The 27,899-nt window shown below is 43.9% G+C and overlaps 1 protein-coding gene across 3 annotated transcripts in view; it reads right to left on the minus strand.

Annotated features, from left to right (window-relative positions):
- The window catches only part of SYN1 (synapsin I), a 294,037-nt gene that overhangs the window by 77,471 nt on the left and 188,667 nt on the right, over positions 1 to 27,899 (minus strand). The gene's annotated exons all lie outside the window — the stretch shown is intronic.

Below are 27,899 nucleotides of genomic sequence, written 5' to 3' on the forward strand. Positions count from 1 at the left end.
CAAGACTCTAGAAACTCAAGAGGTGCTGCCGTGGCACATGCTGATTTCCTGCCTTTTTCCAGCATGGAAGAGGAGGTAGGAGTGCCCATCCCCCAGGTCCTTGAGGCTACTGCTTCAGAGAGCATTAGAAAGCCTAGAAAATGCAACAGAACTCTCAGTGGGGACAGAAGGTGGGATGTGTGACTGCACAGGTGTCAACTCAATGAACAATCATTGCAGGTCAGCGCAGCTATGTTTGACTGTCGCAAGAACCTGCGCAGTCCCACATGGAAAAATAGTGAGCTGCCTTACCATATGATAGAAGGAACATGTGAGCAATAACTGAACAGACTGCAGCACTTCTCTTCTAATGTCAGCTTCCTTATCAGCACCAATGTCCATCAAATTGTGCTTTGCAAAGATGGACAACAAAGACCATTTACAATCCACATCAATGGAAAGGCTGCATCTGAAGGAGGCTGAAATCTCCTGTGGTTGTGTATAAGGCACCATCACTAACGGGACAGGCAAGTTGTGCAAGTTCATAGCAGAATTGAATGCAGGAGGTGATCCACTAAGAGATGGATTGTGGTAAGAGTCTTTGGCCCACATTGGATCCAGAATTGGCAACAAACGGGTTAGCTTAGCATCTTTGTGAGAATCTTCCGTCTATTTAGATAAAATAACAAGGCTCTCTGCACATCAAGGGCATGCAGAGGGAGTTCCTTGTCATCTTCAGGATGGGGACAGAAAACGTCTTAACCAATATGGAAAAGTGAAATTACTTTTAGTAAGAAAAGGAAGGCGAGTCTCAGAACTACCATGGAATCAAAATACTTCAGGAATGAAGGGTCATGACAAAGGGCTTGTAGCTCTACAGGCAGAAGTTACGACTACAAGGAAGATAGTTTTCATGGTCAGGAGGAAAGACGCAGACCGATTCCACACTAGCCTTTGTCCCGGTCCTGTGCTCCTTTTCCGCACGGTTCTTCTTGAAGCCATGGAGGGAACTTGGGAAAGAGGCAGGGCAAGTTGTGGCCCCACAGCAGCATGTGCAAAATCAGATGAAATCAGCCATGGGGAAAGGGAGCATGGAATTGGGACAAAAGCTAACGAGGAATCAATCCCATAGCCATCAGTTCAAAAGGTTTGGCCAAAACTAACGAGAGTTTCCTTTGGGGTGGGAGATGAGGCAATTTCTTAAGAAGTTCAGAGAAGACTGGGATCATCTTTGGGCAAAAACTCACTTCTTCTTCAGTATGGACATGGAATGACACTGAAGTTCTGGACATGCTGATGCTGCAGAGCTAGTTTGGTGTAGTGGTTAAGTGCGCAGACTCTTATCTGGAAGAACCAGGTTTGATTCCCCACTTCTCCGCTTGCAGCTGCTGGAATGGCCTTGGGTCAGCCGTAGCTCTCGTAGGAGTTGTCCTTGAAAGGGCAACTGCTGTGAGAGCCCTCTCAGCCCCACCTACCTCACAGGGTGTCTGTTGTGGGGTGGGGGGAGGAGATTGTAAGCTGCTCTGAGATTCTGAGATTTAGGGTGTAGGGCGGGATATAAATCCAATATCATCTTCTTCTTCTTCTGAAGTAGACTCAAATGAAAGACCTCCTTGGACTGAGTGCAAGAAGTAATAAAAATATCCCCAATAGCACAAATCAAATTCTTTTCCCTGGCTCAGGCAGAAGTCCTCCATTTTGAGTTGCAGGGATGCCAGGTGGAAGATTTTTAAAGGCTCAGCAGCTGCTCTATGAAGAGCTGAATCATCATTTTAAGTTACGGCTGATATTATTTTACATCTCACATAATACAGGCCAGAAACTCTTTTTTTTTTTTGCTTTCTACTTCAAATTGATAAGCTCCCTTTTTCTACAATAGGTACCATAGAGTTTTTCCCTCCCAAATGACTAGACCGTCTGGGAAAACCATAGAGTTTCCCTGGAAATACCTAGAGCGGCCATGAGTGCCATCGCCGGTGCAATGACATCACTTCTGGGTGACATCATTGCATCATGCGCGAGAAAGTCCCCTGCTGGAGAGAGGGGGGGAATTGGCAATCCTATGGCAAAGACATCCATGGTGGGGAAAAGTCCCAGTGAATTCCCAATTTGTGTGCAGCTAACGGTGTCCAACCAGTGAAATGCAGTGTGGTTGCTGACACCCACTACATGAAAGCTTGAAACCATGAACACTGTACTCCCTTGTTCAGGTAAGACCTAGCAAAGACATTGGATTAAAAACCAAGAGGGAATTGAGGGAAGCAGGGCATAGTATACTGCCCTGAACTCTAGTAGGTTTATGCACTGCAGATCCTCTGTTGGGCACCATGACCACCCCAGACTAGAACTGAGACACTGGTGAAAAGAGTCACCTCGGGGAGGAAAATACCAAAGAGAATGCCCATTATTAAATTGCTCTGCTACGTTCATCAATGAAAGGAGCATATAACAAACTAGGGGAGGGCGAACTTCGTGGATTGATCAGGACTCAAGGAATTGAAGGCCCTTAAAAACCATAGCCTGCTGAATGGAACTGCAAGTATGGTAGTTGTCATGATGCCCAGTCGTTTTGCAATAAACAGTTCTTGTTATTGGCTGTGACAGTGGAATCCGTGGATCCCCACAACTCTTTCCTGTGGTAGGAAGACTTTTGCCAGAGACGAGTCTATGATGGCACTCTATGAAGACATTACGTGAACTCTGTGTTGGATTTGGTGAAATTCACTTGAAGGCAGAGATGTTTGAGAGGTTTTTGTACCAAGTGAATATGTGTCAATAGGTTCTGCTTTTAGCTGGCAACTATAAGCCAGTTGTCAAGGTATGGATAGGTTTCCTAGCCTCAGAAGATAAGCAACAGCTACAGCCACTGCTTTGGTAAACACAATGGTGGGGATGGGCTGCTGCAGATTTTAAATTTAAATCACTACAGATTTTAAATTTAAATATTCTGACAAAGCAAGCCCAAGAGTTTGCTTTTAGGTTCTTGTGTAAATCTGTAAACATGCGTTTTTCACTATACAGCAAACCTACACCTTTGGCCTTGAGAAGGATTATTTGTGAATCGATGCTTCTGTGCCCAGAATAAATCTCAGAAAAAGTGAGACAGAGTTTGCAGCAATTATTTTCAGAAGTGTCTTAAATCACAATAGAGGAAAAATGAATTATATCATTTAATAAAGCCATGTGAAGCTCATGTAACTTTGTGTGAAGTGAAATAGGAGCTTTGAGCTTTTAACCTCCCCCCCGCTTGCCACTTTCATGTCCTTAAACTATTCACAAAGACACTCTTGGCTCTGTTGCAAAAATGTATGCAGTTGGATGGCTTCATGTAATTTGCTCAGTAGAGCCAATAGCAGGGCTCATCGAAACAAGAAATGCTAATGTTATCATTATAAAGAAGAGTATACCGCAAACATGCATATCTTACAATTATTCATTTCTTGTGACTGGGAAATGTGTGTGAACTTTTTTAATGTTCTGGATCATAGAGAGGGAACCTACTACATATGGACAATTTGTGCTTGCTTAGAAGGCCAGCATGTTTTTTCCCACTTTGCCTCAATGCACATTGATTCAACCCATGTAGGGGTGTATGTTGAGGACAAGTATTAGGTGGGTCATAAAAACAATGGACAAAGGAAATCTAACCCAGCAACTGAGGTCATCAGTCTATTGGGATGCGGAGAAGGATTTTGAAACAACAGAGAAAGACTAGATATTGTGTTTAAAAAAAAAAAATGGATTGGAAGAAGTTTTCAAAGTTGGGTTAAAAACTTCAGATGTCAAGGCAATACTATTAATAAATCTTTGTTTAATATATCCATATATTAATATATTAGTAGAATTCACCATTGTCTACAGTACCTTGTATGGTACACATATAAAACAATAAGGATATGAGGGAGTTATGCTTGGGCAAGAACATCATTACACTGTGGACATTATTATGTTGATTTTGAACCCTAGTAAATTGTTAAGGAACATTAAGGAAGGAATAAGAAAGTACAATGGAAACAGTTTGTGACATTAGGATAAGTGAAGCGAAAGAAGAACTTACTTTTTAAAATTCAATACTAATCAAAAATTACAAATGTAACAACGCTGTGGAGCAAAAGTCAAATAGATGTTTAAGGGAAAGGGGGGAGGGAGAGCGTTCATCTAACAAGTTTTATATGTTTCAGGATAATTTACAAAAAGATTTCTTTCAATAAAAAAAATTAAAAATAACTATAGAAGGAACAAGAAGCGAGAATGAAACAAAATTTGAGGAATAGTGGAAAAGGTTGTTAACCTGAGTACAGTTAGGATAGATTAGGAAACAGAGATACATAGTAACTCTATAGGACAATAGAACAAAGCAGGAGTCAAGTTTCACCTTTAAGACCAACCAATTTTTATTCAGAATGTAAGCTTTCATGTGCACACTTCATCAGACTTGGATCTCTAGGACAATGTGTGTGGAAAAGACTACAACCCAAACGTATGCCACTGTATTGCCAGCATGGTGCTGGTGTCACTTTTTGGCACCCTGTGCCCAATTCACATCCCTTGACATGACACTGAAAGCATTGCAATTGCTTTGATATCCACAGTGAACCTGCCAACATGGACTGCCATTTCTCCTCAGCTTTGAGTTCACAGCAAGTGTTTAACTAAGGGGAGCATCTCAAACAAGCGGTTGAAGGCAAGCAGTAAAACCAAAAGCTTTGTCAAGCTCATGACAGGCCACTGTGCATGTGTATGGCCTAGTCACTCACAAACTTTGCAAACCTGCATTTCAGCCTTTGCCCTGGAATTCTGTGGCCTAGGCTAGCCTCATCCTGTCACAACTCAGAAGCTAAGCAAGGCTGGTCCTGGTAAATACTTGGATGGAAAATTTCCAAGGAAGTCCAGGGTTGTTACATAGAGGCAGGCAACTACAAACCACCTCTGAATGTCTTTTGCCTTGAAAACCCTATGACTTGATGCCACTTTCCACCACCATTTCAACTTCTATTTCAGCCCAGGATCCCACATGGAGCCCTTGGATATGAGGCTACTTCAATACTGCTTGGCAGCCCTCCCATGTACACAGATAAACTAAGTCCCTCACAGATAGGAATATCTATTGCTTCTTAGTAACTGAAGAAAGGCATCATTGATCTTCATGAGAAACAGGCATCCAAGCACATGTCAGTTTGTGGCAATAAGGGCAAATGGCAGGGTGCTACTGAAACAAACCAAAAGCGATACTGCCTAGGTGGGAAGATGGCATGGCTGCTAGTAGCCTAGCTGAACATGTAATTGAATAGATGATGTTTTATATGGAACCATCCAAGCAACTGAAAGAAGGTGTAAGCTTTCATATTTCACAGAACTCTTTCTTTCTAAAGAAAAACAAACATTCAACTTTACAAAAGATCATGCAAATTTTCTCCCTCCCTTGCTGAATCTGAATCCATCATGCTTCTCTAAGCACGACTGCCTCTGGCCACATTCCTTATGGAAGGAAAGGAAAACTTGGAAAGTCAAGGAGGAAATGTGGTGAGCTTTATATACCAGCCTGATGGACCAGGAACTTTAGTTGGGGCTGGAAAGAGTCACCAGGGGAAGACAGAAGACATCCAGAGCGCAGCAAGGTGAGAAACACCCCCCCACAAACATACACACACACACATTCTTCTCTTGCCACTATTCCCACCTCATCCCTCACTGGAAAAAACAGACTGCTCTCAGCTTTAATACTGAACTTTTAGCCAGTGAAGTTGTGAGGTGTTCCAGTTAGACCATCTCCTTCACCACAGTTTTCAGCAATGTTTTCAGTCTTTGCTTCTAGCAACTCCCTTCCATGATATATCTCTGTATCTCTGTCCTCCAGGTCATTTCTGAGACTCCTTCCTCCTAATGAAAATGGAGTCAGCTAAGCTGTTTGAATTGCTGGCAGCCAGCTTGCTTTTCCTCACTTTGCTGACAGATCCCACTGCAGCCTGCTCGTGTAGGCGCCCTTCCGCACTGATGGCATACTGCTCCTCTGGTTTTCGTAAGTGTCTGTCAGAACCAATGAATTGTCATCTCTCATCACTCCCTAAGTGCCTTCATTTTCACTCTAGGCCCTGATGCTCCATCTAACAGATGTACACAATCACAAATATACATGTACACAAATGGTTTCTCTACAGTCTTTTTGGCTGCCTATGGCAAGTATATGCTTCAAGGCAGGCTGGTACTAGTTACTACATAACAGAGTCAAGAGCAGAGGTGCTTTGATTTTTGGGGCGATGCAGATTGGCCTACAAATGGTATATACAGAGAAACAGACTATAGGAAATGGGAGGTAGTGGCTGCTAAGCCTTCATACCTTTAAGTATTAGAATTATCTGTTCCTATTGACCATTTGGTAATAGAAAGTGCTGTCAAAGCTGAAATATGGTGACTCCTGATGGTTTTCAAGGTGTGGGTTTTCAAGGCAAATAAAGTGGCTTATCATTGCCGTCCTCTGTACAGTGACCCTGGACTTCATTGGTGATCTTGTTGGGCTGACATTGGGCTAGCTTCGCAAGCAATGGCAAATCACCTACAAATGTCTCTTGCCTTGAAGAGGTTGCCACCATAATGGCACTTTCTACCCCACCAATTATCTATAAATAAAGCCATATATAATGGCTCTGGAGCAAGCTTTTAATATGGACTAGCAAAACTGCTTATGTCTTCATGTAATCATTTGTGCATACATTCTGAACTAGGGCAGAAGCAACTCTCAGAAATTCTAGAGCTCTAGCCCTGAAAGCGTCATGTAAATCCTCTCCCCCAGAGAAAGTTTTGCCTCTCTGAGGAAGAAGGGCAAGCGGGATTTGGATGCCTCCACATAGCATCCCCAGCAATGGAAAAGCAGAGATGCCAGAAATTGAGCAGGAGGGCAGGTGGTAGAACTGCACAGATGACCCTTTCATAAACATTGATTATTGTAAGCAACCTGATCTCTGTGGTGTTGGTGCAGTCCCACATATGGGAGACTGTAAAGTTGACCTCCCTGGAGGTAGTACCATTGGTGATGAAGTAGAGAAAGCTTGTATGGTAGTATCCATCGCTGATACCAAGTAAGAGAGTGTTCATGATGCCTATGCTGTTGGTACAACAGGTACAAGTTCCACTGTGATACTGCATATTTGGTACCATATGTGTAATTCCTGTTCAATATCACAATAAAAAACAGTCTTGTAGTGGGGATCATGACAGAAAACTTGAAAGTTATGGAGGAATATCTCTGTCTTCATCACAGTGATGTCGAGAATTACTCCCATCACCTGTACACACCTGCAAAAGAAATCACCTGACTTCTTTATACTTGATAATAGGATATTAATGCGGGCGGGGGGGGGGTTGTACCATGGTTCAGGTGTGGGAAATAATCACAAATCTTTATGATAACCTTCAACATCTGCCCCAATGCACCCTCCCCCCATTCAGTTGCTAAGAGAAAACACCATTCCCTCTCTTGCATTAGGTTAAGCTCCTTGGAAAGACATGATTCCCTCAGAGTTATTTAAATACTTACCTGAAAGGAGGGTGCCATTTCTTGCACATTGTTTACTCAGATCAACTCAACAGGGATTTTCCCAGTGGGTTGGAAATGAAGCACAGAATCAAAGAGTTGGAAGGGACCTCCAGGGTCATCTAGTCATCTGCACAATGCAGGGAAATCACAAGAACCTCCCCCTGCCCTTCTTCTCATGATCTGCCTAAGTTCATAGGATCAGTATTGCTGTCAGATGGCCATCTAGCCTCTGTTTAAAAACCTCCAAAGATGGAGAGCCCACCACCTTCCAAGGTAAGTGGTAAAGAGGAAAATAAACCAGAGGTGTTGTTTGCTCTCTTATGGAGCTACACACATAGTACTCCTCCACAGAGCAAATAGTACTCCCTGACCATTTGGAGTTGAGAAAAAAGCATGGGAGCAAAGTGCATGAGTGCTGCTGGCACTGGGGAGTTACAGTTCATTGAGGGAACCATGAATGCCAACATGTAGCAGAGCATTTTCCCCTCTCTTCGGAGGCTGGGCCGCAGGGCAGTATTCCAACATGATAACGACCCCAAACACACCTCCAAAACAACCACTGCCTTGTTAAAGAAGCTGAGGGTAAAGGTGATGGACTGGCCAAGCATGTGTCCAGGCCTAAACCCTTTTGAGCATCTGTGGGGCATCCTGAAACGGAAGGTGGAGGTGCACAAGGTCTCTAACATCCACCAGCTACATGATGTCGTTATGGAGCAGTGGAAGAGGATTCCAGCGGCAACCTGTGAAGCTCTGGTGAACTCTATGCCCAAGAGGGTTAAGGCAGTGCTGGAAAATAATGGTGGCCACACAAAATATTGACACTTTGGGCCCCATTTGGACATTATCACTTAGGGGTGTACTCACTTTTGTTGCCAGCAGTTTAGACATTAATGGCTGTGTGTTGCGTAATTTTGAGGGGACAGCACATTTACACTGTTATACAAGCTGTAGACTCACTACTTTACATTGTAGTCTAGTGTCATTTCTTCAGTGTTGTCACATGAAAAGATATACTTGTCACATGAAAAGATATACTTAAATATTTACAAAATGTGAGGCAGTGTACTCACTTCTGTGACATACTGTAAATTTGGGGCTCCGCATTCTTTGAAATGAGTTCCCAGTGGCATTGACTTGTGACTGACTGCTTCATAGTCACATTAGAGCAGCCCAATGCAACACATCAAAGACTGTAGTGTGTAGTTTGACCCCCTCTCTCTCCTTAGCATAACCAAGCTGATGTCTAGAAGAGCTGAAAACAGCAGAATAAGACCAGTCATTTCTTCTTGCAGTTCTGAAGCTCCGAGTTCTGGATGCTGTTGACTATTACAACAAATTTGAGAGGCAGTTTAAGATCAAAGTCACCAAGGTAAGCATTCCCTCCTGCTGCATAAGACTGAGGGCCAAAATTCACAGTACAAAACACACAAATCAGAACACAGGTTTCCACCTCTTCCTATGTTATGGCCATAGCGTCTCCATCACTGGAAATAGCACCAGAGAAGGGCCCTGTTTCCTGTTTAACACCACATATTTGCCCCAGGAGTCCCCCAGCACTGTTTCAGGAGGGGAAAATGCCACAGGAGAGAAACGTGAAGACCATCCCAAGCACCCTATATTTGCAATCAAACAGAGATACAGGGCTTTTGAAAGGTGAGCCCCCACTGGAATATAACCATGAGTCTGGTAGGGAACCCATCTCCTGACTTGTGGGTTTTACTGACCTTGAAAGACCAATGGTTTACTCAGTATAAGGCAGCTTCATGTGTGAAAACTGAGATCAAAATTCAGACTAGAGCAGTCCACTATGACAGTTGAATTACGCAGAGAGAACTGGTAATACTGGCTTCAGTTTGTTTGTTTGTTCATGTGATTAGATTTATTAGGCCAGCCTTCCCTGTAAGCAGGACTCAGGGCAGCTTACAACAGGGTGGCTTACAATACAATAAATTATTTAAATTGAAATTATTTAAATATTAAATTAATATACCTAGAACATATATCAACAGATAAAACAATACAGTTTTCAAGATGGTGGAAAAAATAATTTCAACTTCCACAAGACTTCTTGGGGGAGAAGTTTGCAGAGAACGGAGGGTATGTGCTGTACCATTACTGTCTTCAACCAATGCCCGGTGGAGCATCTCTGCCTTACATGCCCTGTGGAAATATAACAGATCCCGCAGGGCAAAGATGTTCTCCAGCTGGAGATCCACCAGGCAGGGGCCAGGGCCAAAAAATCCCTGGCCCTAGTTCAGGATAACTGGATGTCTCTCAGGCTGGGGACCACCAGGAGGTTCTTACTTCCTAACAGTAATGCTGTTCTGGGAGCATACTGAGAGAGACGGTCCTGAAGTTCACATCAGAACAAGAGCTCCTGACCCACTGCCTCTTCCTAATCACTGAAGAACATGCTCTTTCTCTCTGCAGGTGATCAAGGGCCCAAAATCATTGAAAAAGATGAAGAAACTCTACACTTCAACACAATCCAGCCTCTGTGGATATGAACACCCCACCCCTTTCAACAAGGAAGAATATCTCTTTACAGGTACGTATTGCCATCGATTATCAGGAAGGATTTGAGGCACTTCAACTTTGTACTACCTTTTGTGTCTCACTTCTACAGAACAGGTGCTATGAATTTACCATTCAGAACCATTTGAGGTCCATACGGGAGGAGACTGGGATTATTTATTGTTGTTGTTCGAATTTATAGACTGCCCTCCCCCGAACGGCTCAGGGCAGTGTACATTGGACATTAAACAATTAAAAACTATAAATAGAAAGTAATAAATGGTTAAAAGAGATAAAACAGTATAGTTTCTCCATAGCATAACTTCGCTCCCTCCATAGGATGGATTGCATGCTAGGATTGCTAAAGCCAGATAGAAAGCATGATTAAAAACCACTGCTGCCTCAACTGAAGGCCTGGTGGAGCATCTCTGTTTTACACACCCTGTGGAACTGAGCAAGATCCCACAGGGCCCGGATGTCACTAGGTAGAGAATTTCACCAGGCTGGGTCCAGGGCTGAAAAGGCTCTGGTCCTAATGTCAGGACATCTTTTGGGCCAGGGATCACCAGTAAGTTTTGATCTCCTGAGCGTAAAGCTCTCTGGGAGGGGGCATATCAGGTGAGGCAGTTCTGCGGATGCGTTGGTCCCTAACCATGAAGGGCCTTAATGATCAGAACCAAAACCTTGAAGTGGCTTTGGTACTCTACTTGGAGCCAGTGCAGCTAGCAATCCACAGGTTGAATTTGTGCAGTCCCTTAAGTATCCCCCGCTACTGCATTTGGATCAGTCTCAAGGGAAGCCCTATGTACAACGAGTTACAGTAATCCAGTCTTGAGGTGACTGTTGCATGGATCACTGTGACAGAGTCGAGGCTAGAGAGGTAGGGGCACATTGCCTGACATGGCAAAGCTGGGAAAATGCAAGCCTGGCAACATGTGTTACCTGAATCTCCATTAATAGTGCAGGAGCACACCCAAGCTCTTGATGGTCAGCGCCAGTGTTAGCAGCGCACAGTTGAGCATTGGGAGTTGATACCCAAACCTTGGATCACTTTCTCCCAGTCACAGGACCTCTGTCTTAGATGGGTTCAGTCTCAGCCAGCTCTATCTCAACCACCCAGCCACAGCCTGCAATCCCTCAGCCACATTAGACAAGGTGACAGCCAACCGGATGTTCATCAACAGGTACAGCTGGGTGTCATCAGAGTACTGGTGAGAATCCAGCCAGGAACTCTACATCAGCTGGGCAAGAGGATGCCCATAGATGTTAAACAACATAGGAGAGAGGATTCCCGCTTGGGGAACCCAGCACACAAAAGCATGGAGAGATGACACCCTCTTTCTTAATGCCAATCTCTGTCCCTGATCCTGGAGGAATGAAGTAAGCCAATGCAAGGCTACTCCATGGACTCCCACATTAGCTAGGTGGTAGGCTAACAGGTCATCGTTGACTATGTCGAACATCACTGTCAGACTGAGCAACAACAGCAGTGCCAACCTGCGTCATCCCAGCTCTCTGTGGAGATGATCTGTGAGGGCGACCAGCACTGTCTCAGTCCCATGGACAGGGTGGAAACTGGACTGGAATGGGTCTAGGGCCGGTGTGTCCTCCAGAAAACCCTGGAGCTGCTTGACCATGGCTCTCTCAATTACCTTGCCCATAAAAGATAAATTCAAGTCAAGTTCAAGTTCAAGAACCTTTAATGGCATAAAAGATAAATTCAAAACTGGGCAATAATTGGCCAGGTATGCTGGCTCTAAAGACGGTATTACCATGACCTCTTTTAAGCCCCTGCATAGACCCCAGAAGTAAGGGATAGATTAATAATGTTCATCAGTCCCCCCCTCCCCGGTATGCTATAGCTGCTAGCCTTCACCAGCCACGATGGACATGAATCCAAGAAGCATGTGGTTGATCTAGCAGCAGTCTGGATCCCGTCAATGTCAGCCTGAGAGTTGGCTGAACTATCAAAGACTGAATCCAAAGATGAAAGCTGCTGCCTGTAGTTGCTTCCTTAGTGCTGGCATTGGGAGAAGCAGCTGCCTTGGACATGCCCTAGTAGCACTTGAGATAGGCTTTCTTTTCAAATAAACAAGATAACTAAACTATATAAGCAGTAGGCCATAATCTGATAATGGTTGCATAACAATCAGGGTGAGGTTGTGTGAATATGGCCATGTGCAAAGTTTGTGTGGGAAGGTAACGTACTTGATGCTGTCACTGAAAACATGGACATGCAGTAGACTTGAATTGAGGGGCTGCTCCCAGGCACCTTGGAGGCAATCTGTAGGCTCATGCTGCCCCCTGCTCAGCACTGCTTATGGGCCAATGGCATTGGGACTAGCTCCTATTACTGATCTCCAGGTGCTCGGGTCCAAACTTGTGTTTCCAAAATCCCATATGGTAGGTGGGGTCCAGACAGGATCAAAGGTGTGAACTTGCTTGGGTGATGCAACATGGGGTATTTTTCAAAGGCTGCTTTGAGAGATGAGGCTTCAGTCCCCATATATATCTCTGCACCTCTCTACATAACTGGAAAAATCAAAAGCAAGCAGTCAAGCAAATAAAGAGAAACCATGGAAATTAGACCAATTTGCTTCACTGATACAGACTGCAAAATGCAGCTAGCAAAAGAATTGATGTTTCCTGGGCACAGAAATTTGATCGATTTTTACAAAGATCTCTAGTTGTGATCAGAAAGTGTGGTAATGTCAGCTGACTCACACAGGTGACAAGTCACAGTGAATTGGCCATTACATTTTCCCCCTCCCCATATTAACTTTATTCTCTGTCTTTTATGCCAAACAGTGAGACAATATAATGATCGTCTGTCTACCATGCTCTGTGACTTCAATGTGAAATGGGATAGTCTCTCTCATAAAGACAAGAAAGGCCTCAAGGGAGGTTTCAAAGGCTCATGTGATTCAGTGGTCAGTGACTAATTACCTAAGAAACTATGTATGACAAGGATCTAGCAGGAATTATAAAAGATTAGGGACTTGCAGGGAGCATTGGAAGGGGGGAAGGCTCAGAAAGAAGCATGTTGTTCTTAGAAATGTTCAGCGTAGCTTGAAAGCTGGAAGTCTCCTACAATTACAGTTGCAAACACCAGACCACAGAGATCAGTTCTCCCAGAATAAATGGCAGATGCAGAGCGTGGACTCCATGGCTGGGTACAGACGGGCAGCTTTGCGCAGAGGCCTCCCAAACTGTGCAGCCCCAAACTGGAGTGGAGACTCCCATGCGATGTGCCTGTATATTGCACATGTGTGTGTGCTTTGGTGCATTCACACAGTTGTTGCATGCTATCCCCTTAGTAATTTGCTCTGTGCGAGTTTTTTTAAGAATATTGGTGAGCTCACACTACCAATCTGCCTCGCTTGTGCACTCCTGCGTTCAGATGCTCGGAAAGACGAATGGAGAACGGCAGAAGAATTTGCTAACACTTCCCAAGTGGTCGCTATTTGATCCGTCTCAGAGATGTTGGAGGATGGGATGAGTGCAAGAGTGGGACGGACAGCATCCGTGCCTGTCTGACCTTGCTTTTTAATCAACCTGGGGGGTGATCCCTACATTGGCTCAAATTGGCCATCTGACTTCAGCCTATGACATCACATCAATGTTGAGCTCTCTCCCCTCCCCTCCCTAACCTCTGCCCTCCCCAGACACTTTTCCCAAAGCTCCAGGTTTTCCCCAAATTGAAGTTGGCAGCTCTATCCTACAGTGACACAAAAGGATGTATAGTTATAAAGGATATGGCCTTACCTGCAGCTTATGTATTAAAACAACTCAGGAATACTGGTCTACACAGAAGAGAAGGAGAAAGACAGGGGTGGGGGGAGGTAAGAGTGTAGCCAGGCAGAATCTCTGGTTGTGTATTTTGGAACATAGATGATAAGACTACTACCGGGTAGCAGAGTAGCCACTGGCTGGGAAGGTCTAGGAAGAGGGTACTCTGCCACCAATGGAGGGCCCGAATTTTCATCAGAGATCACATTTTGAATGGACTAGAATTGGGTGGTGGCAGCATTATCTCTGCCCACCCAGGTGCTGCCATGTGAGCTAAGATCCAGCAAAGTTTTCTTTAGCCCCCTCCTCTTAAGTGGGAATAGTAACTGCATCTCTAGCATGGTCCTCTCCTTAGCAACTGCTCTAGTCACTTTGTCTGAGCTGATGCATAGGAGCGAAGAGCCAACCAGGAGATAATCTGGCAATGCTTCTGTTTGTCTTCACAGTTAACAAGAGTCTGTCTTATGAGAGAAGCTGGATAAATTGCAACAGGAAAGCAGGCAGAATTCAAAGGATACATGACGGTGGGAGTCACATAGGGGACCCCCCTGGGTGCTAGTTGCTTAGGGGCAGAGAGAAAGTAGGATTGTCAACAGGGAAACACATTTAAGAGAGGGAAAAGTAAATTGCTCTTCTTCCTTCTGTGCTCTGTCCTTATATCCTCACTGTTCTCTCAGAAACAGGTCCATCACCACCACAAGCATGGTAGATAAAAACCTGTTCCAAACAACCAACTCTACATCTGCTTACGGTTCCCTGAGCAAAAAAAAGTTACAGATGGAGTCTAATGAGCAACCAACATCGGCCTCTAATGCCAAATAAAGTGATTCCTGCAGATTCTGGGAAGTTTGACCTTTTATTGCAAACACGTATCCAGTCCTTTTTCATACAGAAAACTGCAACTCGTGAAGATTTTTATGGTGGAGGTTTGAAGAAATAACAAGGTGGAAGCCAGCTGTGTAACGCAAGCTGAAACTAGATAGACAGAGGTGACTGTCTGACTCTGCTTAGTGCATCTGCCCTTGTGTTTGCTTAGCCAGTGATACAAACACCTTGCAATATCATAAGGTTTTGTGATGCCCAGTCTCAAACAGCCATAGCATCTTTGCAAAGTGTTGTCGATTCAGTACCACCCTGCCTGTTGACATAGTACATCGCTGTGGTGTAGTCTCTGTGGATTTTGCAATCTTGCTACAAAGAAAACCAGTCTATAACATACAGCATGTAACTCTAGGACACTGATGTGCAATTTTTGCTCAGTGTCAGTGTTTATTATAACAGTCATAGACCAAGTAAAAAACACAAATCTATCAGTAATAAAAAGTACAGATCTGTCAGAGGTATACTACTAAAATACATATCCATATAATACAACAACATTAGAATGTAGATACAATTTTAGTAGATAGCAGTAGTTATTTGTAATAGCTCCACAAAGTCTACACCTAAAGAGAAAGCTCTTATGATTTAAAACCATTCTTCTATTTAATCACGTGGGCGCAAAACCTAGCTGTCACTCTAGTGATTGCTGGTATTTCATCAATCAGCAGTTTCCCAAGAGATATCTTAGCACCTTAGACTGTTCCAAAATATGGAGAATTGTCCTGTCCCTAACTCCCTTATAGAGGGGACAACGAATAAGAATATGTTCCAGTGTTTCCACCTCACCAATGGGGCATGTACAGATTCTTTCGCTGCATGAGGTTCTTCGATATCTCCCTTCTGTTACCATAGATGGCATAATGTCACACCTGGCAAGAGTAAAAGTCCTTCTATAAGGGGGGTATTCTATATTTTTAAGATATTGGACCATATTTATAGTATATCTATATTTTTCAGGAATCATAACATTTGGGTTTCTTATTAAATCTAGCTGCGTTCAGTGTCATGAACTCCTTGCTTAATTAAAGATCTTGCAACATTGGTATCTTGGGTCAGCCATGTGTCAAGACAGAAACCTGTAGACTTTAAGTTACCCTCTATCAAACGTATTCATTTTTGTTGGTACTGATCCTGAATTATTAAGGGGAGTAATAATAATATAATAATAATAATAATATTTTATTTTTATATCCCGCCCTCCCCGCCAGGCGGGCTCAGGGCGGCTAACAGACATGGGAGTCCCATGATTCACATAAAACAACATAACAATTTAAATATATCAATTACCAATAAGTTATTTAAAATAGGTAAAACATATAAAATAGGTGCTAAAATGCTGTAGTCGTAATGTACACAAGATGGCTAGATGTCCGCTCGTTAAGTTACCTTTTACATTTTTATGCATCTGAGCCAGGAAAATACTGAAGCAAGAAAGATTCTATTTTATTTGTCCAGTTTCTAGTCGAAGTAAAGAATTGGGGACATTAGGTAGAACTTGCAGTATAGAGCGAAGGAATTTAGATTGTACTTTCTCCATTGAATATAAACTAGTAGCCGGGATACCTATGTAAGTGGCATAAAGGAGTTGACTACTAACTTTAGCTTGGAAAATTTTTAGGGCTGCAGGGACATAAGAGCCACCTTTGACTTGAAATAATCTTAAAATTAGAGGCTCTCTCAGCATGATCTGCCCTCAAATTGCAATGAGCTGTCATTTAATTATTACTTTTAATTTCTAACCTGCCCTCTCCGCGAACAGACTCATAACCATTCTCTTAAAATACGACCCCTAGGCATATGAATTTATTAACCTGTCCAATTCTGTTCCCATGCATTGATCAAATTTTCTTTTTGGGGTGTTTACCAAATACCATTACTTTTGTTTTTTCATAATTAATGATTAGATGTTCTTTACTGCAATATGTAGAGAAGCTGTCCAATGCCCTTAGCAGGCCTGTTCTTGTTCTTGCTAATAAAAGAGCATAATCTGCATATAGCAGTAGTGTTAGGTGGTGTGAGGCCAATTTTGGTGGGTGATACTTTGGGTCAGTCAAATATGTAATCATTATGTAGAAATTAAACGGCAAAGGGGTCAAAAGGCAGCCCTGTCTGACACCTTTAAAAATTCTAACTGGGTCAGTAAGATGCCCTTGTTTGTTATATCTCATCCTAAGGGAGGATTTCTCATGAAGGGCAATAGTAATCTTTTATCCAACATGGAGAGCTAATCTCTGTCGTGATATTGAATTGAAAGCTGCCTTCAAATCAATGAAGGCGACATATAGAGAGGTTGGTCCTCTATTAATTGTTGGAGTACCAAACAGTGCTCCATTGTTGATCTCCCTGCCCTGAAGCCAGCTTGTGCTACTGGAATAATCTCTTGTTCTAATCACACTTCAAATTTATCAAGAAGAAGTCTTGAATATAATTTACTGATTATGCTTATAAGACTGATAGGCCTGTAATTCACAGGGTCAAGGTTTTGTCCTTTTTAAAAAATAGGTACTATAATAGTTGTACTCCATTGCTTGGGGACATGGCCTGATTGGTCAATGCATGTAAACAGGGGTGCAAGAAATTGTGCCCACCAATCTAGGTTTTCTTTTAGGGCTTCTGGGGGGATGCCATCCAGTTCTGGTGTTTTTCCATTTTTTAGATGGGCTATATGTGTTTTAATTTCTTGGGAAGATTAACGGGAGGGTTGGGTATCTATTTTCACAACTTTAAGGGTACAATGTGTGCATAAATCCTCTTTGGCTCAATTGGCAATGTCCATATTGGTGAAATGGGAGGGAGGGAGTTTGATTATTATAAATTAATACTTGCCACCTATAACAAAAAAGTCCCTTGTAGAGGAAAATTGGTTAGCACTGGATAGGTACATAATGGACCTTGCATTTGAACACCCTGAAGCCCAAATTCTACTGACAGGGATTTAAATGCCTGCATGACTACTCCCAGACCGAGAGAGGTAAAGCTGCAATGCACCCGCAACCGGGCCTTCTCCTCTGTAGCCCCGAACCTATGGAACCAACTTCCAGAGGAAATGCGGGCCCTGCGGGATCTTGAACAATTCTGCAGGGCCTGCAAGACCTTCCTCTTCCGACTGGCTTTCGCTGACGAAGAAAGAAATTGCTAATGATAACCGCCATCATAAAAGAACAAATAGCATTAGCACTTTTACTAATTTAATTAATTAATTTTTAAACTTAATCAGAATTTTAATGTTTAAATGTAATTTGTTTTCTTTGCCTTTCTTTGTATAGTTGAAATTTAAATGATGCTGTTAGCCGCCCTGAGCCTGCTCCGGCGGGGAGGGTGGGATACAAATAAAATTATCTATCTATCTATGGGGAATAATGACACCTTCTTAGTAAATAAAATTTAATTCTTCATTAGTTAATCAAGAACAGGAATTGGTGCAACTCCCATTTGCAAGGACTTCCAAAGATCAAGGTGCAAATCTTGCTGGCTGGTGTCTGATCAAATTAGCACACAAGCAAGAACTTCATATACCAAATGGTGCATTTCATGGTGACTTTCCTGGGGAATTTACCTATATGATAGGAAATAGGGTTAGCTCCATTGACTACATGCTAGTATGTAATTCACTACTTCCTAAGATTAACAATTTTAAGGTGCTCCCCTATTTGGAAGGAGATCATCTACCATTATCTGGTTCTCCCAGATAAGAGACCGCACACTTAACCACTACACCAAACTGGCTCTCCAGTTAAAAGTGTTTACTATATCTATATATTAATATATTAGAAGAATTTGCCATTGTCTACAGAACTTTGTATGGTATGCATATAAAACAATAAGGGAGTTAAGCTTGGGCAACAACATCATCACACAGTTTGCAGACATTTACTATGCTGGTTTTGAACAATCCTAGTAAATCGTTAAGGAACCTTAAGGAAGGAATAAGAAAGTACAATAGAAACAGTTTGTGACATAAGGTAAGTGAAGCAAAAGCAGAACTTATGTTTTAAAATTAAATACTAATCAAAAATTACAAATGTAACAACCCTGTGGAGCAAAAGTCAAATAGATGTTTAAGGGAAAGGGCGGGGGGGAGAGCACTCATCTACCAAGTATTATATGTCTTAGGATAATTTACACAAAGATTTATTTCAATAAAAACAATTAAAATAACTGTAGAAGGAACAAGAAGTCAGAATGAAACAAAATTTGAGGAACAGTGGAAAAGTACAGTTACGATAGATTAGGAAACAGAGAAACATGGTAATTCTATAGGACACTGTGTGTGGAAAATACCAAGGCCCAAACCTATGCCACTGTATTGCCAACACCAGCATGGTGCTGGTGTCACTTCCTGGCATACTGTGCCCAACTCACATCCCTTGCCATGACACTGAAAGCACTGCAATTGCTCTGATAACCACAGTGAACCTGCCAGCATGGAGTACCATTTCTCCTCAGCTTTGAGTTCACAGCAAGTGTTTAACTAAGGGAGCATCAAAAACAAGCAGTTGAAGGCAAGCAGTAAAACTAAAAACTTTGTCAAGCTCATGACAGGCCACTGTGCATGTGTATGACCTAGTCAGTCACAAACTTTCCAAGCCTGTATTTCAGCCGTTGCCCTGGCCTCCATGACTGAGGCTAGCCTGATCATGTCACAACTCAGAAGCTAAGCAAGGCTAGTCCTGATTAATACTTGGACGGGAGATCTCCAAGGAAGTCCAGGGTCACTACACAGAGGCATGCAACTGCAAACCACCTCTGAATGTCTTTTGCCTTGAAAACCCTATGGAGTTGCCATGTCAACTCTGACCTGATGCCACTTTCCACCACCATTTCAACCTGTATTTCCCACATGGAGCCCTTTGATATGGGGCTACTTCAACATTACTTGGTAGCCCTCCTGTGTACGCAGAGAAGCTAAGACCCTCACAGATAGGAATATCTACAAGCTTAGTAACTAGGCATCATTGATCTTCATGGGAAACACAGGCATCCATATTTAATGACTTCTGGGAGGGTGCTACTGAGAGAGAACCAAAAGTGATACTGCCTGGGTGGGAAGATGACATGGCTGCTAGTAGCCTAATTAGACATGTAGTTCAATAGATTATGTCTTGTATGGAACCATCTAAGCAACTGAAAGAAGGTGTTAGCTTTCATGTTTCACAGAACTCTTTCTTTCTAAAGAAAAACAAAACATCCAAACTTACAAAAGGCCATACAAAACTTCTCCCTCCCTTACTGAAGCTGAATCCACCTAAGCACGACTGCCTCTAGCTACAACCATTTTGGCAGCAAAGGAAAACTTGGAAAGTCAAGGAGGAAATGTGATGAGCTTTATATACCAGCCTGATGGACCAGGAACTTTAGTTGGGGCTGGAAAGAGTCACCAAGAGAACACAGAAGACATCCAGAGGTGAGGGGGGGGCAGGGGAAATACATTCTTTTGTTGCTGCAATTCCCACCTCATCCCTCATGGGAAGAAACAGGCTGTTCTCAGCTTTAGTGCTGAGCTTTCAGTCAGTGAAGTTGTGAGATGTTCCAGTTAGACCATCTCCTTCACCTCAGTTTTCAGTCCTTGCTTCTAGCAACTCCCTTCTCTGATATATCTCTGTATCTCTGTCCTCCAGGTGATTTCTTCCTTCTCTGTTTCTCTAATGAAAATGGAGTCAGCTAAGCTGTGTGAACTGCTGGCAGCCAGCTTGCTTTTCCTTACTTTGCTGACATATCCCATTAAAGCCTGCAAGTGTAGGCATCCAACTGCACTGACAGCATACTGCTCCTCTGATTTTCGTAAGTGTTTCTCAGCACCAATGAATGGCCATCTCTCATCACTCCATATTTACCTTCATTTTCACTCTGGACCCTGATGCTCCATCTGACAGATGTACACAGTCACAAATATACATGCACACAAATGCTTTCTCTACAGTCTTTTTTGTTACCTTTGGCAAGTATATGCCTCAAGGCAGACAGGTGCTAGTTACTACATAACAGAGTCAAGAGCAGACGTTCTTTGATTTTGGGGGCAATGAAGACTGGCCTACAAATGGTATATACAGAGAAACGCTCTATAGGAAATGGGAGGTAGTGTCTGCTAAGCCTTCATACCTTTAAGTATTAGAATTACCTGTTCCTTATGACCATTTGGTAGTAGAAAGTGCTGTCAAGTCTCACAGCTGACATATGGTGACTCCTGAGGGTTTTCAAGGCAAAATAAAGAGGTTATCATTGGCTTCCTCTGTACAGTGACCCTGGACTTCATTGGTGATCTTGTTGGGCTGACATTGGGCTAGCTTCACAGGCAATGGCAAACCACCTACAAATGTCTCTTGCCTTGAAGAGGTTGCCACCATAATGGCACTTTTTACCACACCAATTATCTATAAATGAAGCCATATATAATGGCTCTGGATCTAGTTTTCAATATGGACTAATAAGACTACTTATGCCTGTTACCTGTAACTGAGGTTGTTCATGTAATCATTTGTGCATACATTCCGAACTAGGGCAGAAGCAACTCTCAGAAATTCTAGAGCTCTAGCCCAGAAAGTGTCATGTAAATCCTCTCCCCCAGAGAAAGTTTTGGCTCTCTGAGGAAGAAAGGCAAGCGGGATTCAGATGTCGCCACAAAGCATCCCCAGCAATGGAAGAGCAGAGATGCCAGAAATTGAGTAGGAGGGCAGGTGGTAGAACTGCACAGATGACCCTTTCATAAACATTGATTATTGTAAGCAACCTGATCTTTGTGGTGTTGGTGCAGTCCCACATATGGGAGACTGTAAAGTTGACCTCCCTGGAGGTAGTACCATTGGTAATGGAGCAAAGAACGCTTGTATGGTGGTATCTATCATGGACACCAAGTCAGGTGTTCAACAGGTACAAGTTTCACTGTGATATTGCATATTTGGTACACATATGAGTAATTCATGTTCAACATCACAATAAAAATAGTCTTGTAGTGAGGATCATGATTAAAAAAAATTGAAAGTTATGGAGTAATACCTCTGTCTTCATCAGAGCAATGTCAGGAATTACTGCCATCACCTGTACACATCTGCAAAGGAAATCACCTGACTTATTTATTACTGATAACTGGACATTAACGTGTGGGGTTTTTGTACTATGGCTTAGGTGTGGGCAATCTTTATTCTAACCTTCAAAATCTGCCCCAATTGCCCCCCCCCCCCCAATTACACTTGCTGAGAGAAAACACTTCATTTCCTCTCTCGCATTATGTTAAGCTTCTTGGAAAGACATGATTTCCCCAGAGTTATTTAAATACTTCACTGAATGGAGGGTGCCATTTCTTGTACATTGCTTACTCAGATCAACTCAACAGGGATTTTCCCAGTGGGTTGGAAATGAAGCACAGAATCAAAAAGTTGGAAGGGACGTCCAGGGTCATCTAGCTATCTGTACAATGCAGGGAAATCACAAGTGCCTTCCCTGCCCTTCTTCTCATGATCTGCCTAAGTTCAAAGGATCAGCATTTCTGTCAGATGGCCATCTAGCCTCAGTTTAAAAACCTCCAGAGAAGGAGAGCCTACCACCTTCCAAGATAACTGGTAAAGGGTGAAATAAACTAGAGGTGTTATTTGTTCTCTTAGGGAGCTACACACATAGCACTCCTCCACGAAGCAAACAGTACCCCCAGACCATTTGGAGTTGGGGAAAAAGGATGGGAGGAAAGATTAGGCCCCTTCTCCCACCATACAAAACTTCCGATCTAAATTTGGGGCTCTGCATTCTTTGAAATGAGTTCTGAGCAGTGTGACTTGTGACTGACTGCTTCATAGTCAAGTTAGAGCAGCCCAATGCAACACATCAAAGACTGCAGCGTGTAGTTTGGCCCCTCTCTCTCCTTAGCATAACCAAACTGATGCCTAGAAGAGCTGAAAACAGCAGAATAAGACCATTCATTTCTTTTTGCAGTTCTAAAGCTCCAAGTTCTGGATGCTGTTGACTATTACAAAGAACTGAGGCAGTATAAGATCAGAGTCACCGAGGTAAGCATTTCCTCCTGCTGCATAAGACCGAGGGTCAAAATTCACAGTACAAAACACACAAATCAGAACACAGGTTTCCAGCTCTTCCTATGATGTGGCAATAACGTCGCCATCACTGGAAATGGCACCAGAGAAGTGCCCTGTTTCCTGTTCACCACATGTTTGCCCCAGGAGTCCCCCAGCACTGTTTCAGAAGGGGAAAATGCTACAGGAGAGAAACCTGAAGACCTTCCCACCCACCAGCTTTTGAAAGGTGAGCCCCTACTGAAATATAACCATGAGTCTGGTAGGGAACCCATCTCCTGGCTTGTGGGTTTTACATTATGAATATTTGCCCTAAGACTTTCCCATAACCTCAAAGGCAACCATTATATTCATCAATGGCACTGCTGGTGATGAGTGGGATGAATAGGTGAGCTTTCCATCTGCAGCTTGGGAACCACACATGACTCTTCCACACATATTGTGTGGCTCTCAAAGCCCCCACCACCCCATCGGCCAGCTTGGAGAAGGCATTTCTCTCTTTAAAGCACCCCGCCAAGCCAAGCCAATCTGCAGCTTGGAGAATGCAGTTAAAGTTGAATTCTTTCCACCTCTCCTTCCCCCATCTATTATCTTTCCCTTCCTCTCTCCCTCCCAGCTCTCAAACATCTGATGTTCATGTCTTGCGGCTCTCAAACATCTGATGTTTATTCTATGTGGCTCTTACGTTAAGCATGTTTGGCCACCTCTAGTCATTACCAAGACAGGACAAAAAGGTGCAAAGACAGCAAGCTCTCACCTGGCAAAAGACAAACAGAACAGCAACTCAGCATTTTTGCTCCACAAAATGAAGTGCAGTCATTATGTAGTATTCCTAAAGCACACGCAATAGGTCAATTCATCTGGTTGGCTTCAAAACCACCCTCTGATATGGACTACTATTCCCCCTACTCTTTATATATGAGGCTGAGATATAATGGATTGTTCAGGAATCTTCAAATAAACAACGGTTGTGGTTCAGTGGAAGAGTCTCTGCTTTGCATGCAGAAGGTCCCAGGTTCAATCCTTGGCATTTCCAGCTAAAAAGGACCAGGCAGTAGGTGATGTAAGAGACCTCGGCCTGAAACCCTGGAGAGCTGCAGCCAGTCAAAGCGGACAATACTGACCTTGATAGACCAATGGTTTACTCAGTATAAGGCAGCTTCATGTGTGAAAACTGAGATCATAATTCAGACAAGCCAAGTCCACAATGACAGTTGAATTACGCAGGGAGAATTGGTAATACTGGCTTCAGTTTGTTCATGTGATTTGATTCATTAGGCCACCCTTCCCTGCATGCAGGACTTACAACAGGGGCATATACAATAATAATTTTAATTAAAACCAATATTAAAATACCTGGAACAAATATCATCAGATAAAACAATACAGTTTTCAAGATGGTGGGAAAAAATAATTACAGCTTCCACAAAACTTCTTGGGGTGAGAAGTCTGCGGAGAACAGAGGGTATGAGAATTCCAGGTTATATACTGTCCCAGGGTTATATACTGTCCAGCAGGAACTCATTTCCATATTAGGCCACACCCCTGCCATCAAGCCAGCCGGAACTGTGTTCCTGTGCCTTCCTGCTCAAAAAAAGCCTTGCCAGTTACTGTCTTCAACCAAATGCCTGGCGGAACATCTCTGCCTTACATGCCATTTAGAAAGTTAACAGATCCTGCAGGGCATAGATGTTCTCCGGCTGGAGGTCCACTAGGCAGGGACCTGGGCCAAAAAAGCCCAGGCCCTAGTTCAGGATAGCTGGATGTCTCTCAGGCTGGGGACCACCAGGAGGTTCTTACTTCCCAGGTGTAATGCTGTTCCGGGGGCATACTGAGAGAGATGGTCCTGAAGTTCATGTCAGAACAAGAGCTCCTGACCCAGTGCCTCTTCCTAATAACTGAAGAGTATGCTCTTTCTCTCTCTCTCTGCAGGTGATCAAGGGCCCAGAATCACTGAAAAGGTTTCAGGACCTCTACTCTCCATCACAATCCAGCCTCTGTGCATATGAACACCCCACCCCTTTCAACGAAGATGAAGAATATCTCTTTACAGGTATGCATTGCCACAAATTGTCAGGAATGATTTGAGGCACTTCAACTTTGTACAAACCTTTGCATCTCACTTTTATAGAACAGGTGCTATGAACTTACCGTTCAGAACCATTTGAGGCCCAGATGGGAGGAGACTGGGATTATTATTGTTGTTCGAATTTATAAACTGCCCTCCCCCAAAGGGCTCAGGGCTGTGTACATCAGACATTAAACACTTACAAAGTATAACTAGAAAGTAACAAATAATTAAAACAGAAAAAACAGTATAGTTTCTCCAAATAAAGGACCGCATAAACATAACTTTGCTCCCTCCATAGGGCGGATCGCATGCTGGGATTGGTAAAACCAGATGGTAACCATGAAAAAAACCATTACTTACTTGACTGAAGACCTGGTGGAGCATCTCTGTTTTACACACCCTGTGGAACTGAGCAAAGCCTCACCGGGAGTGGATGTCACTAGGTACAGAAGTCCACCAGGCCTGGCCCAGGGCTGAAAAGGCTCTGATCCTAATGTCAGGACATCTTTTGGGCCAGGGATCACCAGTAAGTTTTGATCTCTCGAGTGCAAAGCTCTTGGGGCAGCATATCAGGTGAGGTGGTCCTGCAGGTATCTTAAGGCCTTAATTATCCGAACCAAAACTATGCAGTAGATTCGGTATTCAACTTGGAGCCAGTGCAGCTAGCAAACCACAGGCTGAATGGATGCAGTCATTGCGGCACCCTTAATTACCCCTGCTGCTGCATTCTGGAAAAGCTGTAATTTTTGGATCAGTCTCAAGGGGAGCCCTATGTACAGCAAGTTACAGTAATCCAGTCTTGAGGTGACCATTGCATGAATCACTGTGGCAAATTCGAGGCTAGAGAGGTAGGGGGCAAGTTGCCTGACCTGGTGAAGCTGGGAAATTCCAACATGTACTACCTGAGCCTCCACTGATAAAGAGTAGTCCAGGAGCACACCCAAGCTCTTGATGGTCCATGCCAGTGTTAGCAGAGCACAGTTGAGTACTCAGAATTGTCACCCGGACCTCTGTCTGAGATGGGTTCAGTCTCAGCCAGCTCTGTCTCAACCACCCAGCCACAGCCTCCATTCCCTCAGCCAAATTAGACAAGGTGACAGCCGACCGGATGTCCATCAACAGGTACAACTGGATGTCTTCAGAGTACTGGTGAGAACCCAGCCAGAAACTCTACACCAGCTGGGCAAGAGGATGGATATAGATGTTAAACAACATAGAAGAGAAGATTCCCCCTTGAGGAACCCAGCACACAAAAGGGTGGAGGCGATACACTCTTTCTTATGCCAATCTCTGTCCCTGATCCTGGAGGAATGAAGTAAACCAATGCAAGGCTACTCCATGGACTCCCACATTAGTGAGTGTCATGTTCTCAGGGTGCAGGCAGGCGAGAGTCCAAAGGCAGTCTAATGTCAAAGTCCAGAAAGTCAAGCAGGGGCCAAGTCACCAAAGCAAAATCACAAACTGGAATCAGAAGTCAGCATCCAAAAGCCAAAGGGTCAGAGTGCCAAGGAATTCAAGCAGGTCCGGGTCTGAAATCAGGAATGACCATGGATGCAAGCTGGAAAATCGACTTGTTGCTTCCACAAGGTTACCAGGTCCTGGGTGTGAATTATATGGCAGCCTCAATCACCCTGCTCCCTGGGTGGCAGCAACTCTGCTAGAACTCAGGGCTGAGAGATCTGAAGCATCGGAGCGCCTCATGTCTTCACTCTGAAAGTTCTTTCCAGAGTCTGCTTTGAACTCTTGAGATGGGAGGGGGAGAGCTTGGAGGAGACTGATTGTCAACAACTGGCACTGGTGCCTGGATTGTGGGGGGATTGGTTGATGGGCCAGCTGCTGGTTGTTCCAACAACAACAACAACAAATTTTATTTGTATCCCGCCCTCCCCGCCGGAGCAGGCTCAGGGCGGCTAACAACATAGTTCAAGGTTGATTATACAAATTGATAAAATTACATTAAACATTATAAGCGTTTAATTAAAATCTGGTTAAGTTTTAAAATTAAATTAATTAAATTGGTAAAAGTGCTAATGCTATGTTTACTTTTTCTGATGGCGGTTTCCTCCGCAATTTCCATTTTCATCAGCGAAAGCCAGTCTGAAGAGGAAGGTCTTGCAGGCCCTGCGGAACTGTTCTAAGTCCCGCAGGGCCCGCATTTCCTCTGGAAGTTGGTTCCATAGGCTCGGGGCTATAGAGGAGAAGGCCCGGTTACGGGTGCTTTGCAACTTCACCTCTCTCGGTCCGGGGATAGTCAGCAAGTTTTTCCCGGCTGACCTCAGTGCTCTCTGGGGTTCATATGGGGAGAGACGGTCCCTAAGGTAGACAGGTCCTCGACCATATAGGGCTTTAAAGGTAATGACCAGCACTTTGTAATGAACCCGGTATGTAACTGGCAGCCAGTGCAGTTCGCGCAGCCCAGGCTGTATGTGCTCCCATTTAGGGAGTCCCAGCAGCAGTCTAGCTGCCGTGTTCTGCACCAGCTGCAGCTTCCGGGTTCGGTACAGAGGCAGCCCCATGTAGAGGGCATTACAGTAATCCAGTCTCGAGGTGACCGTTGCATGAAGCACCATTGCCAGATCTTGGCGCTCTAGGAAGGGAGCCAACTGCTTTGCCCGCCTTAGATGGAAAAAGGCTGACTTGGCAGTGGCTGCAATCTGGGCCTCCATTGATAATGCAGGCTCCAGTAAAACTCCCAGGCTCTTAACCCGGTGTGCCGCTTTCAACGGCGCCCCGTCGAAGACCGGGAGAGGTATTTCCCCTCCCCGAGCACCCCGACCCAGACAAAGGACTTCTGTCTTCGCTGGATTCAGTTTCAGCCCGCTCTTCCTCAACCAGGTTGCCAAATCCTGCAGGGCCCGGTCTAAATTCTCTGGGACGCAGTCGGGCCGGCCGTCCATTAGCAGATAGAGTTGGGTGTCATCTGCATATTGATGGCACCCAAGTCCATGTCTCCTGGCAATCTGGGCAAGGGGGCGCATATAGATATTAAATAGCATTGGTGAGAGAACTGCCCCCTGAGGCACTCCACAGTCTAGTGAGCTCAGTTCCACTGAGCTGGTTGGCAATTCTTCCAGGTCTGTTAACCCTTCCAGCTCCCCCTCATCAGGGC

The sequence above is a fragment of the Heteronotia binoei genome, chromosome 13 (genome assembly GCF_032191835.1).
Source record: "Heteronotia binoei isolate CCM8104 ecotype False Entrance Well chromosome 13, APGP_CSIRO_Hbin_v1, whole genome shotgun sequence".
Classification (NCBI taxonomy): domain Eukaryota; kingdom Metazoa; phylum Chordata; class Lepidosauria; order Squamata; family Gekkonidae; genus Heteronotia; species Heteronotia binoei.